This window comes from Apus apus, chromosome 4, assembly GCF_020740795.1.
Source record: "Apus apus isolate bApuApu2 chromosome 4, bApuApu2.pri.cur, whole genome shotgun sequence".
Classification (NCBI taxonomy): domain Eukaryota; kingdom Metazoa; phylum Chordata; class Aves; order Apodiformes; family Apodidae; genus Apus; species Apus apus.
In genome coordinates this window covers 35,300,723-35,314,654 of record NC_067285.1, presented here as the reverse complement: position 1 = coordinate 35,314,654, position 13,932 = coordinate 35,300,723, and positions in this window count along the sequence as shown.

Sequence of the window (13,932 nt, the reverse complement as noted above, 5' to 3'; positions counted from 1 at the left end):
GAGATTGAAAAAAATAATAAATCTCCTCCTCTGTAACTCTAATAACTTCTCAGACAAAACTCTGCTTTCATAATCTCGCCTTGCCACAGTTGTTTGTACATCTCTAGTTACACGAGTATCACTCATTCCTCTTTGAAATCATTGCTATTGTTTTTTCCAGAAAAACTAGCTCAACTTTGGACAGGATGAGCAAAGCAGGAAGGGATCAGCCTACCTTTGCTATTAGGAGTTTACACTGGGTGTGACAACTCCACAGTCTTAAAGAATTAAATCTCATTTGTCATAATTTATATTTTTAGTCCAAAAGCTTTTTTTTTTCCTCTCTTTTTACTGTACCTTGCAAAGATAAATATTTTAGCAATCAAAGCATTGTAAAAATAAAGAACTAGGTGAACCCCCAAATCTTCCAGAGAGCAACATATCTGCAAAGGCACTGAATTCCTGCCAGAAAATACTTTGCAGCCCAGGCTGAATGAAAGCATACACCATAGTTTTTAGATTTCCATTCCCTTTTTTTTATTTCCCCTCATCAACTCTTCTTATGATCATCTTCCATTTTTGGAAAGAAAATAAAAGAAAACCAACCAAACAAAAAAGAAATAAATGGAAGGGGGGAAAAAAAACAGCTTCATGCTTTGCAATTATGCCCAAATGCAAATGTTTCAATGAAATTATGTATCTTACGAACAGATACTAGGGAAAACAAAGACAAAGAAACAGCCATGGTAGGGTTAACTTTGTCTGTACTTTAGATCACCTACTGATATAAGCAGCCTGGTCAGATTTCTAACTAACATGAATAAAAGCTCAGGCAGTGTATCAGTTGTGATGATCAGAACTCAAATCTGAATGATCAAGTCAGACCAAACTGGGAAGCTGAGCATCAGTAGCTTCTTTGCTTTATCAATTCAAACTCCTCTTAGAGCTGTAATTATTTCCTGCTTTTCCTCTGAATTTCTCTCTATGCTTTTATGTATTATTTACCTCTATAAATATAGTATTTAACTCCTTAGTTCTGATATTCATCCTGCAATATACCTAGTTATGTTTTTTACTTGAAAGATGCTATACAAAGTGCTACCTTCTTGCATTCATCCTGCAGTGGATTTTCAACATAAAGAGGTGAATCACAGTCCTTGTACTGCACACTGCTAAGGAAGGAATGGTTTGGGTGCTGAAAGGTATTAACACGGGCCTAGGAGACTACTGAAATTATTTTGTCTACTATTATGGCAAGCACCAAAATACTAAAGAGAACTAGAGAGAAAAGAGCCAGCAAGCTAAGAATGAGAGAAGGAACAGGAAACATGACAGATGAGTTACAGTATTTGATACAGCAGGAACGCAGCAACAGAAAACTAAGGAACAACAAAACCAAGAGATTTGCTGAAGATTTAAGTAGTGGAAATGAAAACAGAAACTGTCTTGATGTTTGGTCCCTTGAATAAAGGGGAAAACTTCCAGAATAGTTTACTTTCATGCTTATTTTTAGCCTTGTATGAACTCTCAGCCTCAAAGAACTGATTTAATTACAGTGTAATGACACGATGTATAGCTGGACATGAGGGTTTTTTCTGAGTAGGGTTTTATGAAAGAAGTGCAGTGCTACAAAACAGATGATTGATGATATTCATAACATATCACTTTTTCTCCTCTCTGTAGAGTTGCATTAAACTGAAAGAGCTGACATTTATTTCATCACTAAACATCAGAAGCACTTGCTTCACTATTTTATAGTTTTGTATGTTGTCAGCATTTTGAATGGCAGCTTCTTTGCATTTTAATGCTGTCATTGTGTAAACAACACATATAGATTGATTTTATACACAGCATCCATCTTCCCTCATTAGAGGCTACAGCTGTTGGTGTATTATGGCATAATTCCCTAACTTTCAAAAATAAAATATTTAATACATTTATTCCTTTGTTTGTATCATAACAATTACAGACAAAATGCCTCAATGAATCCCATTTTTGCCAAAATGCAGTGAAAAGAAGCAAACACCAGATTTGTATTCTGAAGCCTTTACTCAGAAGGCAGCAGCCAGGAAATGTAGAATTGAACAACAGCTTTGCTAAAGACTCAGTAGAAAGAGAGGCAAGAATCATCCACTTTCCTCCCCTGCACTCAGCAGGGACTGCCCCTTCCAGAGCTGCTTCTAGGCACCTTTTCACCTCAGCACCCGTGACACGCATCTTAAAAAGGATGGGTAGAGGAGATAAGTCCCCTGCAGGGATATGTGAACACAGGTCCTAGCAAACAGCATCCTGCAGGAACAGAGTGTTCTAGCCTGGTGCTGGGTACATGCTGTTTTCCAAGCCTGTGGTTGAGAAGGGTCTTGCAGGAAAATCTCCCAATACAGGGTAAATCTGCTGAAAAACACCTGTCTGTATTTTGTCAAAATCCTACAACAACGTGTGTTAGGGGAATATCCTGGCCAACCACCTACATGTGGTCACTGCAGAACTTCTGCTGATTCAAGGGTTTCCTTGCAGGACCAAAAAAGCAACAGACAACCCAAACAAGAAGCAGAGTATTTGTGGAATACAGCAGGCATTTGAACCAACAGTATTGCACAGTGCCTGCAGCTCCAAAACACCTGACATTTCAGCATGTTGTCTCTTGTATTGCCATTGCTATAGAAATACAATTCCAGAAATTAAACACAATATAACTGTCTGGTTTCAGTAACAGCACACTAACTTGCTTTCAGAAATAGAGGGGATGCAGAACTAACAATAGTTAGTTAGCTGCACAACAGCTCATGGCATCAGATTCACAGTAAAAACAATCCACTCTATGTCAACTTTTGGAGTTCGAAGCAAAAAGGAAAGGAAAAAAGACCATTATGCTCAACTTGGAAAGATAAGATAATGGAACAATAAAAAAGAAATTGTGTCATAGCTTTGACCTCAGCAGAGTTGTTCAGCTAGTTACAGGCATCAAAGGGAGACACAAAGTAATCAGAATAAGAGGGGAGCAATAATGCACACAAAAATTTTACATTTTTATAAAATGCAATGGATTGACAACCAGTAAAACTGACTGTTACTATACAAAAGCAATGCATGCCTTATTCAGAAGATCAGATCAGAAAATATATATACATTTGCTATTGGCTGCTAAGGAAGAATTCCTCCTGAGCTGGCACAGTAGAGACACCCCATCTATTTTTTTCCCTCCCCACCTCTGGCCTAGGTGGGAAAAAAATAAACTACTTGAAAAAGTTCTTCTGAGGCTACAAAACAGATTATACAGCTTCTGGTAGTCCCTGCTATGAACTTGGGATGATCTTAGAGAGGCCATGGATGAAAGGTAGCATGGAAGAACTGTAGTGAGTAGGTGTCCAAAGGGTGGGAGGAAGGCCACAGGCCACTTCATGTGATGAAGAGTGATCAAATTATAAGATCCAAACAAAGCTGCACAGCAGTTTTATACCCTGCCATTTGCAAACCTCCAAAAGCTATAAAATGTAGCCTGATGCCTTTATGAGGAGTTGGCTGACAGTGCAACCCACACAAATCCCCACTGAAGGCCCAAGCAGGACTACCTGTAAGGGTACCTCTTTTCCTCTGACTAGGTGAAGAACCTTCAGCAACCTGGCTCCTCAGGTGCTTGCCTCAGGAAATACCTAATTTTAGATGGAGTTAATATTGTCTTAAAGCAAATTAGCTAAAGTTCCAGCTGCAGAGAAAAACATGCTGGTTTATGTTGTAAAGGTCTGAACTTTATTTAAAAAGTAGGCACAGATGGATTTGGACACAGATGGCTTAGGTGGGCAGAAGTGTACAGAACATACCGTTTTTATAAATCAGGAATTAAATATATTCTGAATACAAATTGATTTTTTTTTTTTTTTTTTGTTACTACAAGAAGCAGTCCAGTTAAAACAGAACTCAATAAAAATACCTTGTATTAGAAACAGTGGATACATTTAGGAAAACAGAAAACCCAACCTTTGGGGTTTTTTTCTTGGAAAAAGCATATATTTTTCCTACAAACTTTTGAGGAGAATCATCCAAATTCAATTTATTAGCAAACTCTTCAATTTGTTCACCACGACAGGCAGTTTTACGTCGTATATTCAATAATATTTATGCTAAAGGAAAGCTGTATAAATAATGTGACAGTTATGTTTTCTATGTTTACTTACTAATTTTTATTAGTTTGGCAATAGAAGTATTGCTAATAGTCTGTTTTCCATTTTTGGCTCATCCCTATTGCTTCATTTAGAGATTTTATGGTTTCCATTAATGAATCAAAATAAAATTTAAGCAACATTATAAAAGCAGTGAGCAACCATCTGCCTTGCCTTAATTACCAAAAAAATTTAATGTGTCCATGTTCTCCCCTTTTGAATATCAATATCCCCATTTCTCTGTGAATGCTAACTACCATGAACAGGCAGATCAGAACAGGCTGTTCTGTCCTACAATAAAAGGTATGGATCTAGTCCAACTGCCCATTTTTTCATGCTAAAAATTCCAATAAAACAGGAAACTGTACTATATATGTGGATTAGTGCTTCAATGAAACCATGAAAGCAAGTTTTACATACTGTCATAATCAGATTAATTTAACTGTATCTCCTCAAACTACAAGTTGCAGATTGGTGACTATATTTACAGCCCAGTCAAGCTAAGCACAAATCTCACTCACTGAAGACATCTACACTCAAACATTTTGCAAACACTTAATTTTCTTTCTAGAAGATGTGTGGTATTATCATGATCATTCCTAAGTATTTAGCTGCACTGTCATAAATTGATTTTCCCAGCAGTAGCCTGGCCAACAAAAATAAGTGAGATAAAAGGATATTTTCAATATATAACTATTTATTAAGCAAACCAACCAAAGGAGAAACCTTCAGCATACTAACCTCAAATTTAAAAAAGCAATTTTCACAAAGGAGAGAAGTCTTCACAAGAGCATTGAAAGTAAACAGAGAGAAATAAAATCAAATGATGTTGTAGCTGTGAATTTCACAGGTTCCAAAATTATTTTCAGGCATTTTGGAACAGAGATTATACCTGTTCAGACATCACTGAAAACAACAGAAAAGCCCTATTTAAACAATATATTTTAGGTCACCACTCAGTCAATACCTTTAAGGCACCACCACTATTTGTACTAACATTTCAAGGCATGACAGTGAATTTGCATGCAGGAGAACATTGCAGAGTAGAGAATGTTAGAGAGGATGAAAAGATTGCAATGGAAAAAATAAAATAAAATTAAAATGTCCAAATTATTTATACTGCCTGGAGTATGGACATTATTCTTCCCATAATTATCAACTAATTAACACAGTTGACATAGAATGACCAAAAAAAACCCCAATGTTGAGAAAGCCCTGAATTGGAAACATATTGGAAAGGCAACACGTTAAAGAAATACAAGAGAAATGTTGATGGAAGCAAGTAAGTGGTGGTCAGGAGAGGCCAGTTTAGGAGTAAATTAAGAAAGGCTTTAAAATAAAGACAAGAAAGGTTGGATTGCAATGTGAAATGAAGCCAACAAAGTGATAGAAACCTCGACTCTTCTGGTAAAATAGTATTTTGGCACCATCTTTCCACGTGAATGGAAGAGCACAAGTTTGAAATGGTTTCACTAGAAACAGTGAAAGACTCAAAACAAGAAACAAGGATGCAAGAGGATTTTTTTTGTCTGAATGGGTAAGTGGACTTGTATTTCAGGGAAGTCAGCAAGATTTAGAAATAGCTGGAACATGCTAAATAATTAGGCAATGTTATCCATGGAATAAGAAGGGGAAGAGGAGGAGGCTCTGCCTCAATTTTAACCACGTGCAGTTCAGCGCAACACCTGAACATCCATAATGACATGTTAAGAAGAAGGTCCAAGGTACCTTCTCAAACACAAGAGAGCTGATGACTTAAATTAGTTTATGCAGACAAAATTACCTAGGAATAGGATGAAGCAGCAGATGGCCAGAATATCGCCTTGAGGAACACTGACAGATCAAAAAGGGAAGAGTATAATTACATACTTTATTGAGATCTATGCTTTAAAAGTATTTGAATGACATAATGGGATCCTGCAAGCCATGTCCAACACCCAATTAAAGAGCAAAGGGTAATGCAAAGGTGAACAACAACTGCATGGCTTTCATAAAGAAAGAGAATCATGACAAGGCCCCAAATTATAAACCTTAGATGTCTGTCAGACTCCAAAAATCTCCAGATTACTGAGACTTTGCTTGACTGAACTGTTAAGCCAGTCAATACTTAAATGTAGCAAAATATACCCATTACTATGAACTTCTAAGAATGGAAAAACTCTGCCCATATTTTTCCTTTCCTTTGATATCCCTTTGATAAGGTCTTTTAACCTTTTACTTAAATATTAATTGTACTACAGTGGGTTTCCTACCCTCCTGCATAGCACCACTAATCTTGAAGGGCAAGAAAGCCTATTTAAATGCATTGAAGCACCTTAGCATGAAAAAATGATGAGTCCTTACAGAATTCTAATTTAGGAAGGTGCACTTAAATTACTTATAACATCTGCTGTCAAAAAATCTACCCAGACAGGAATCTCTTCAATAAAAATCTGATTTTCACATTTCTGACAAAAATCACCCTAATGGGCTCTCCTAGAATGAGTGTTATAGGACCTCAGGAGGAGTCAGGAGCAACAGACCTCTGTGTTTTGTTCCTTTGCTTCACACTCGTCTCCTCTCTAACAAGCAAATAATTACTCTGTTATCTCAGGCCTTCACAAGGAAGTTGCCTCACTGTGGGGTTGGAAAGCTGATCCAAAAGTGCATGTAGCAGCAGATGTTCCCAACACATGGGGAGGACTCTCAGGGGTGCAGCTGCTGTCAGCTCTCCAGCCTGATGAGTCTGAGGGGCATTGGTCCAGCATTTTGTATGAACCTTTGAAAGTAACTTGTCCTTTTTTGAGTCATCTGGAATATCAGCTGAATTAACAGAGAGAACAAACTGGGGCCTTGTTTTCAGCAGGAAGGGGTGATGGAAAAACCTTCTGTAACTGAAGTGGGAGAGGTGAAAGGAGGATCAAGTTGTATGCACACATTTTTTCCCCAAACTGCCCCCAGGATTCTCAGCAGTCATCATATAGGTCCAAGGCTGTGGCATGCCACACTGCTGATTTTCTTCCTTATTTCAGAGTGTGAAAACTCTGCAAGTACCTACTCTACCATGAGGTGGACTGTTTGAAAATCTTCCATCCTAGCTTTTTTTTTAAGCAACCTTTTCAGAGCCAGATGCTTTCAGACTTTGCAGAGCCAACCCTACTGAGTACCACAAGGCTGATTACTAATGTAATTGAATGGCTTCTAAGGATTGCCAGTCAGGCAGCCAGATGGTTTCAACTTGGACAGAGTGAAAGCAAGTCACAAGAACAGCAGTAGAGAATATGGAGGCAAGACAGGAGGGTTTTTTTGCAGGTGTCTTCCAGAAACAATTTATTTCAGTAGATGACTGCTGTGAGGTAAAGCCCTGACAGTGAATGATGGCAAAGCAGACCTATATGACCAGTAGTAACGGCAAGTGGCAAAGACTGCTTTCTGCAAGGGGTGGGAAAAGAAAGAAGAAAAAAGAAGGAAAAAAAAATATTCTTTGAAGGAAGCAAGTAATGTGAAAATGGGAACACAAACTACCTTGGTCTGAAGTCTGCCACAGCACAGCAACAGCAGAAAAGTTTCCTTCAGGGTGCACAAGCATCATTTCACTGGTGCAAAACCCATCAGTCCATCCCAAACACCAACTTATTTGCTCTTGCTCTGTAGCTAATGAGTAGTGGTGCTGACAGCAGACCTGCCAGCAATATGTTGCTGGATTATATCCCACTGCAGAAAGTTCAGTGATGCACAAAGGTTATTGCTGGATTTGCAAGGTTAATTTTCTGAATTGTACTTAAACCACTGATGGATCTCATTTCCTAACTAAAAACAAGGGGAGATTTTCCCAATGAACAGTATGAGTCATAATTCAGGAAGTTGATAAATATTAATTGAGCATGACCTGGCATACTTACTGCACTAGAAAAAGGGAAAACAAATAAATGAAAAAGAACAACTGCTCCCAGAACTATTAAAGGCTATTAAGAACAAAGCCTGAAAGGTAGATGTTGAGATGAGAGAGAGTTAATGAATTCTTATTTTCTGGCTGCAAGATGAAAACAAACAAACAAACAAAAAAAACAGAAAGGCAGCTACAGGAACAGAACAAGCACATAGGACTCAGCTTCCAGAGTTATTGGCTAATAGCATGACCAGAGCTAGCCATAGGGTACCATTAAAACTAGTAAGCTAACACTAAAAAGATTAGTTTTTAATTTACTCTCTAGTCTTTTTAATATCCTGTGGAAGCTAAAAAAAGAAAAAAAAAAAGCAACCTACGCTTTTATTAATTGTGTTTGGTTTAGAGAATTCTGTAAAATAAATGCAATACAGCCCATTCCCCACTCAGTCCCAGTGTACAGTGGGATTTTGCTGCGTGCTAAACCATATTTACCCAGTGTTTATCTTGGGAATCCTCATGCATACAAGCAGTGTTGTGTTTGATCAGGAATCCCTCTGAAGCAGCAAAGGTGGAAACACAGTAGTGACTATTTGTACAGAGTCGTAGCTCCTACCTGGGTCTCAGTAAGAGGAAAACCTGTCTGAAGAACACAAAGCTCCTTGCTTTGCTGCAATAAATTCTACAAAGAATCGCCTATACAGTTACTGTGGTGACTTTCATTTCAGTATCAGTGGAAACTCAAGTATTTTGGCCTCAAGTAGCAAAGGACCTTAAAACCATTTCCTACGTAAACAGTATTTCTTTTTAAAATAAATATATGCAACAGAATCATTAGAGTTGACTTCAAACCTACAGGTGAAGGTCAACAGCTTTAATACACTGAACATTTACTCTGCCCACGTTGAGACTGAACATTGTCATGCTCTGTTGAAGCATAATGAATGCTTCTGATCTAAGTCATCTCTGCCTTCCCTTAGGAAACCAGAAGTCACTCCATCGTGACCCACCTTGATCGCTTTTTCTGTTAAGAGATCCAGCCCTTCCACTGCTTCATATGTTTTCCTGTTTATTTAAATTCTGATCAGGCACAGAAAGAAGATGAAAAATGCTTATTAAATCATAGACTGGGGACACAATAATAGACTGGAACTGTGCCCCCTATTGTCAAAAAGAACTGTTTGCTTGTGAAAAATTCTATTCAGTGCTTCTCAGGAATACATTTTAGTTCAGCTTTCTATCATTTGCTGCTTTGCCACTTGCCATTTTCCTTTCTTTCAGGTGTTCTTTTCTTCTTTATCTCACACAGAATGGATGTGTGCTACACCTTGCTTTCTCAACATGGCCAAACATGCACAGAGATTGCTTCGGCAGCTTCAAGAACCACTCCAAATGCATTTTCCTCAGGAAAGGTCACATCACAACATCTCTACTAAAAGGCATACTTTGACTCACAAGGATCTAGCATTTAATTTGGCTCAAAGAATTCTTGGCTGCCTGCTGAAACTTTTTCGAAAGCCTTATATTACAAATTCTCTGAGAAACATTGGGCATTTGTTCCTAGTTACCAACCAGAACACCACCACCTTCATCTCTACCTGGAAGGCTCCAGTGCTGCTGCTACATAAAGAATATTCCTCACTTCCTGGCAAGCTGGATAGTTCTCCAGCAAGATTAAAAGGCTGAGCAGCAACCCTTCTGGAAGCCAGCACTGGCTTTGAACCAGAAGACAACCTAACGTCAGTCCAGTATTTCTTGTTACCACACCACAGGGCAAAGGCAGTTGTCCTGCATTAGATTTAGTTTTCAAAAAACATTGGAAGTTTGGCATCAAATACTGGCTTTTTTCCCGTCCTTTTTAAGTTTTTTTTAGAATCTCTGGTTTTAGCATACACTAAAATGTAAGTAAGGTTGTGTTTGTCTGTAAGCCTATAGCAGCAGCACCAACAGATACTGCAGTGCCCATCACTGCCCTCAGCTCCTCACACAAGATGAGCTCCCTTCAGGCAGAGGCTGTTCCTGCAGGGAACAGCAAACGAGGCTGACTGCTTCACTGAATTACATGGAAAGACAAACAGTCCTAGAAAGGACATAAACTTAGAAAACTTGGGGACTTGCACTGCAAAATCTCTGAAGAGCCATTAGACCAGATGACACTCAGATTCTTCTTTACAAACAAAACCTGCTAAAACATTCAAAGCAGCAAGCTACAGCATGACACGTGCAAGTCCATCAATTACCAGGTCAGGAAATAAGCTTGGCCATATACTGCAAGTCCTGCATAAAATTTGTACTTCTTAACTAATTTCTCCTTTGCCTTCTGGTGCACAACTCCTAACTGCAGTCTCCTTAGACCTCATTAATTGGTTGTCTTAACCTCGCATAAGGACTTTGACAGAAGTTCAATATGCCAAAATTAGTTGTTACAAAACCAGAACTACCATTCAGGAGGTGGTAATAAACCATTTCTCTGCAACCCTGGGGGCAGAGGCACTCTCAGCATAATGTCAGACAGTCTGCTCACATAAAAGGTGATGAGGAAAAAAAAAGTCAAATCTAGACTCAAATCACCTGCAGTTCCCAGAGATCTCACAGATCTTTCCCCCTGTCCAAGATACGTGCTCCAATTCTTTGCATGCTTTCCATCCTAATAAAATAACCCTAAAGGAAAGAATCTCATGGCTGAGGGACATAAAACAAATCTGTCCTTGAAGGATGCACACATGCTGGAGTATGAAATCAGATTGTCACCTTTCAGGAACAGCTGAGAAGTAGGAAAAAAACTAGCCATTACCCAGTTTCAGACCTGAATTCAGGTGGTTGTTCCCAATCACATGCATAAATTTTGGTCTCCTCCATCCTAAGCACATGTGATGATAATTTTTTTAACAAAACTTTCCCGACCAGTTCTACCCAGCAGACTACTAAGGACAGGATAAAAATCTCTCTGCATGCAAACTCTCTTGCTTTCCATTTGCAAGACAATATTCCCAGGACACATGTTGTGAAGGAATGACTGTTGCACAGACACATCTTCTATAGAAAGGGAGAAAAAATAAAGCAGAAGTGGAGCTTTTAGATACCACTGGAGGGGATGGATTAGCAGGGAAGAGAATAAGGTTTCAAATATATAGTCTCCCTGGAGCTTTAACTTCAAATTGAAGCCAGACACAAACAAATCTTTCATCTTAAAAGTGGAGAAAGTGCATCTCCTGCCATTTGCCAATGTAGAATTTCCACCAAGACCATAAACAGTGAAGCCTCCTTCATTCCCTACAGACATTAAGGGACTTTAGTTTCTATGAGATGCACGTACTCTGCTCATCTAATGCCTCTCTTGAAAAGTTTTACTAGCAAAGACAAGGGGTTTGTGTACAAGCAAAGTGATATTTTCCCCATCCCATAAGATCACTGTAAGTCAGACTGTCAGGGCTGTGTAGGGAAGCCCGCCTTGTTTCTATCCATGACGCCTGACAAGAAAAGCATTTGTCACTAGTAACACTCACCTGCTACCCTCTAGAATTGCTATGGAATTCACTTAAAAATAGAGCCAAGAACATCACATTATGCCATGCTCCAGCTTCATTATTCAGTACACTGCTAAGCTTTTGCACCAGCCAAAGTTTCTAAGTTGATTTAAGATATAGACACAAGAAGTAATCAAGTTATGAGGGTATAAAATACAGGTAAAGACAGCAGTTCCTGCACTGAGAGGAAAAATATTCATGACCTCAAAGCCAAACTAAGGTGGAAAGTGCTGTTTTAAGTTCATCCACATGAACATCTAACCAGCCTTGACACATGGAGTTGCTTAATTTCCAATACTTACCTCAAAAGCTCATATTCCTCTTCAAGGTGAAAGAATTCTTAATTTTGAATCAGTTAATTTTTACCACATGCAAATACTTTGTTAATATTTTTAAACATTCTCTGGAATTCACTTCTCTCACTAAGTAGCCCTAAGAATTCTTAAATCAAAGAGAAATAAGCACTGTCATCAGAGAGCAACCAATCTCAGAATTCTACAGTAGATAAATACACCTTTGTTATTCACATTTCTTCTCAAAACAAACAAAAATTATAGTTCTGCTCTCAAGTGGTGCATGTTTAAAGGAAAACACCCGTGCACAGACAAAACCAAATGTTTTGAGTTAACTCATTTTTATCAGCAGTCTTTCCTCTACCCCCAAAAGTACAAAACTCTTACGATTAATTTTTGCTAGTAATGATAGACAAAACCAAGAGATTTTATCTGATGAGCAGCAAATAAAAGCAGTATTTTGTTTTCTCAAAAAGCCAACTGGATGCTTTGGAATAATCCTAGAATGACTATGATTTCACTGTACTACCAAGAAGCTGAATTTCAGACTTTGGAGAGGTAAAATTAAGACATCAATTCTGGATTATCAGATAGGAATGTTTGATTTGAAACATTTTCCTTTAAAGAAACATTCATCTTATCAAAGTATAAATATATTGTGAGAAAAGTCATACCTCCCAAATATAAGTATTTAGCTGCATGAAATGAATGCTAAAATTCAGGCAGCAGTTTTCCTTACTGCCTGCCAATAAATCAACAGAGGTGACTGAGGTACAATTGAAAACTTATTATACCTGTTACAAAGCTTATTATCCAGAAGGAAAACTAAATCCTGGTGAGTTATAAAGAAGTTTCTCTCAGAAGGAGAGAGATTTTTTTCAGCTTATACTTTTCTAACCCTTTCCATTACTCAGTTACAGCCATTGTTGCTATATACATTTCAAAATCATACACAACGGCAAAAGACAACTTAAGCTTTACAAAACTCCTCAGTAAAGATCAACTTATAATTGATAGCACACAAAGACTGTCATCATCTCTCCTGCAATATTCAATTCTCTTTAGTTCCAATCACAGGAAACAAAGATTCAATGGAATTCCCTACTTTTTCCATTGATGAGACTTAAGAAGCATTTCAAGGCAACTTCCAGGAGGTGAAAGAGAAAAAATAAGGATATTCAGCCATCATGAAAAAAGACATGAGATAAAGGAGGAAGGGAGATGGCAGTGCAAAGTCTCCATCTCCAAAGTCAACCCGTGGGGAGGAAAACAATGCAAGGAGCCCAACTTTCATCCTTCCTACAAAGGTGGTAGGAAGCAGGAATGAATGAACTCACCGTACTGGCTTGAAGATGCAGTGTATCATTTAGGGTACAGAGTAGACATGCAGACTGGAGCTTCCTCAAAGTAGCCCTCAAATCCTTGCAGAAAGATCTGAGTAGACTGATATCTCAAAAAGAGCCTCTGCTTCTTCAGGGAATCTGTCAGATGAACACAGGCAACTTATTAAAACAGCAGTTTAAGAAGGCAGAGGGTAAAATTCCCGACATGCAAGCAGTGGCATCAACCTAGGAAAATCCATCCTGGCGTGATGACACTGGTCTGTTAGGCAACCATGGGCAAGTGAAAACAGTAGCAAGCTAAAAACATTCAAAAACAAAGTACTATTCTCAATTGGCCTGAAAACTGTAGGAGTTGGCAGGTTGTACTAGTGGCAGCAAGCCCAAACAGTGAGGGACAAGGTTATGGCCTCAGTCCCTGAGTGCTTGCCAACATCTGGCAGCAGATGCTAAGGGAACACATGCTTCCCACTACCCCAGCAGTTAGAGGATACATTAGGTAACATCCTACCCCCAGAACTATCAAGCATTAGCACAAAGCACTTACTCTCAAGGCTGACAAAGCAGAGGGGGCAAAGCATCTCTTCACACCTCTCTTTAGCTGCTGCATTTAAAGGCATTTCAACTGATTACAGGCTACAAAAGATTACAGACCACAGAGCAACCTGTTCTAGTAGGAGGTGTCCTTGACCATGCAGAAGGATTGGAACTAGATGATCTTCAAGGTCCCTTCCAACCCAAACCAGCCTATGGGTCTATGATGATTTA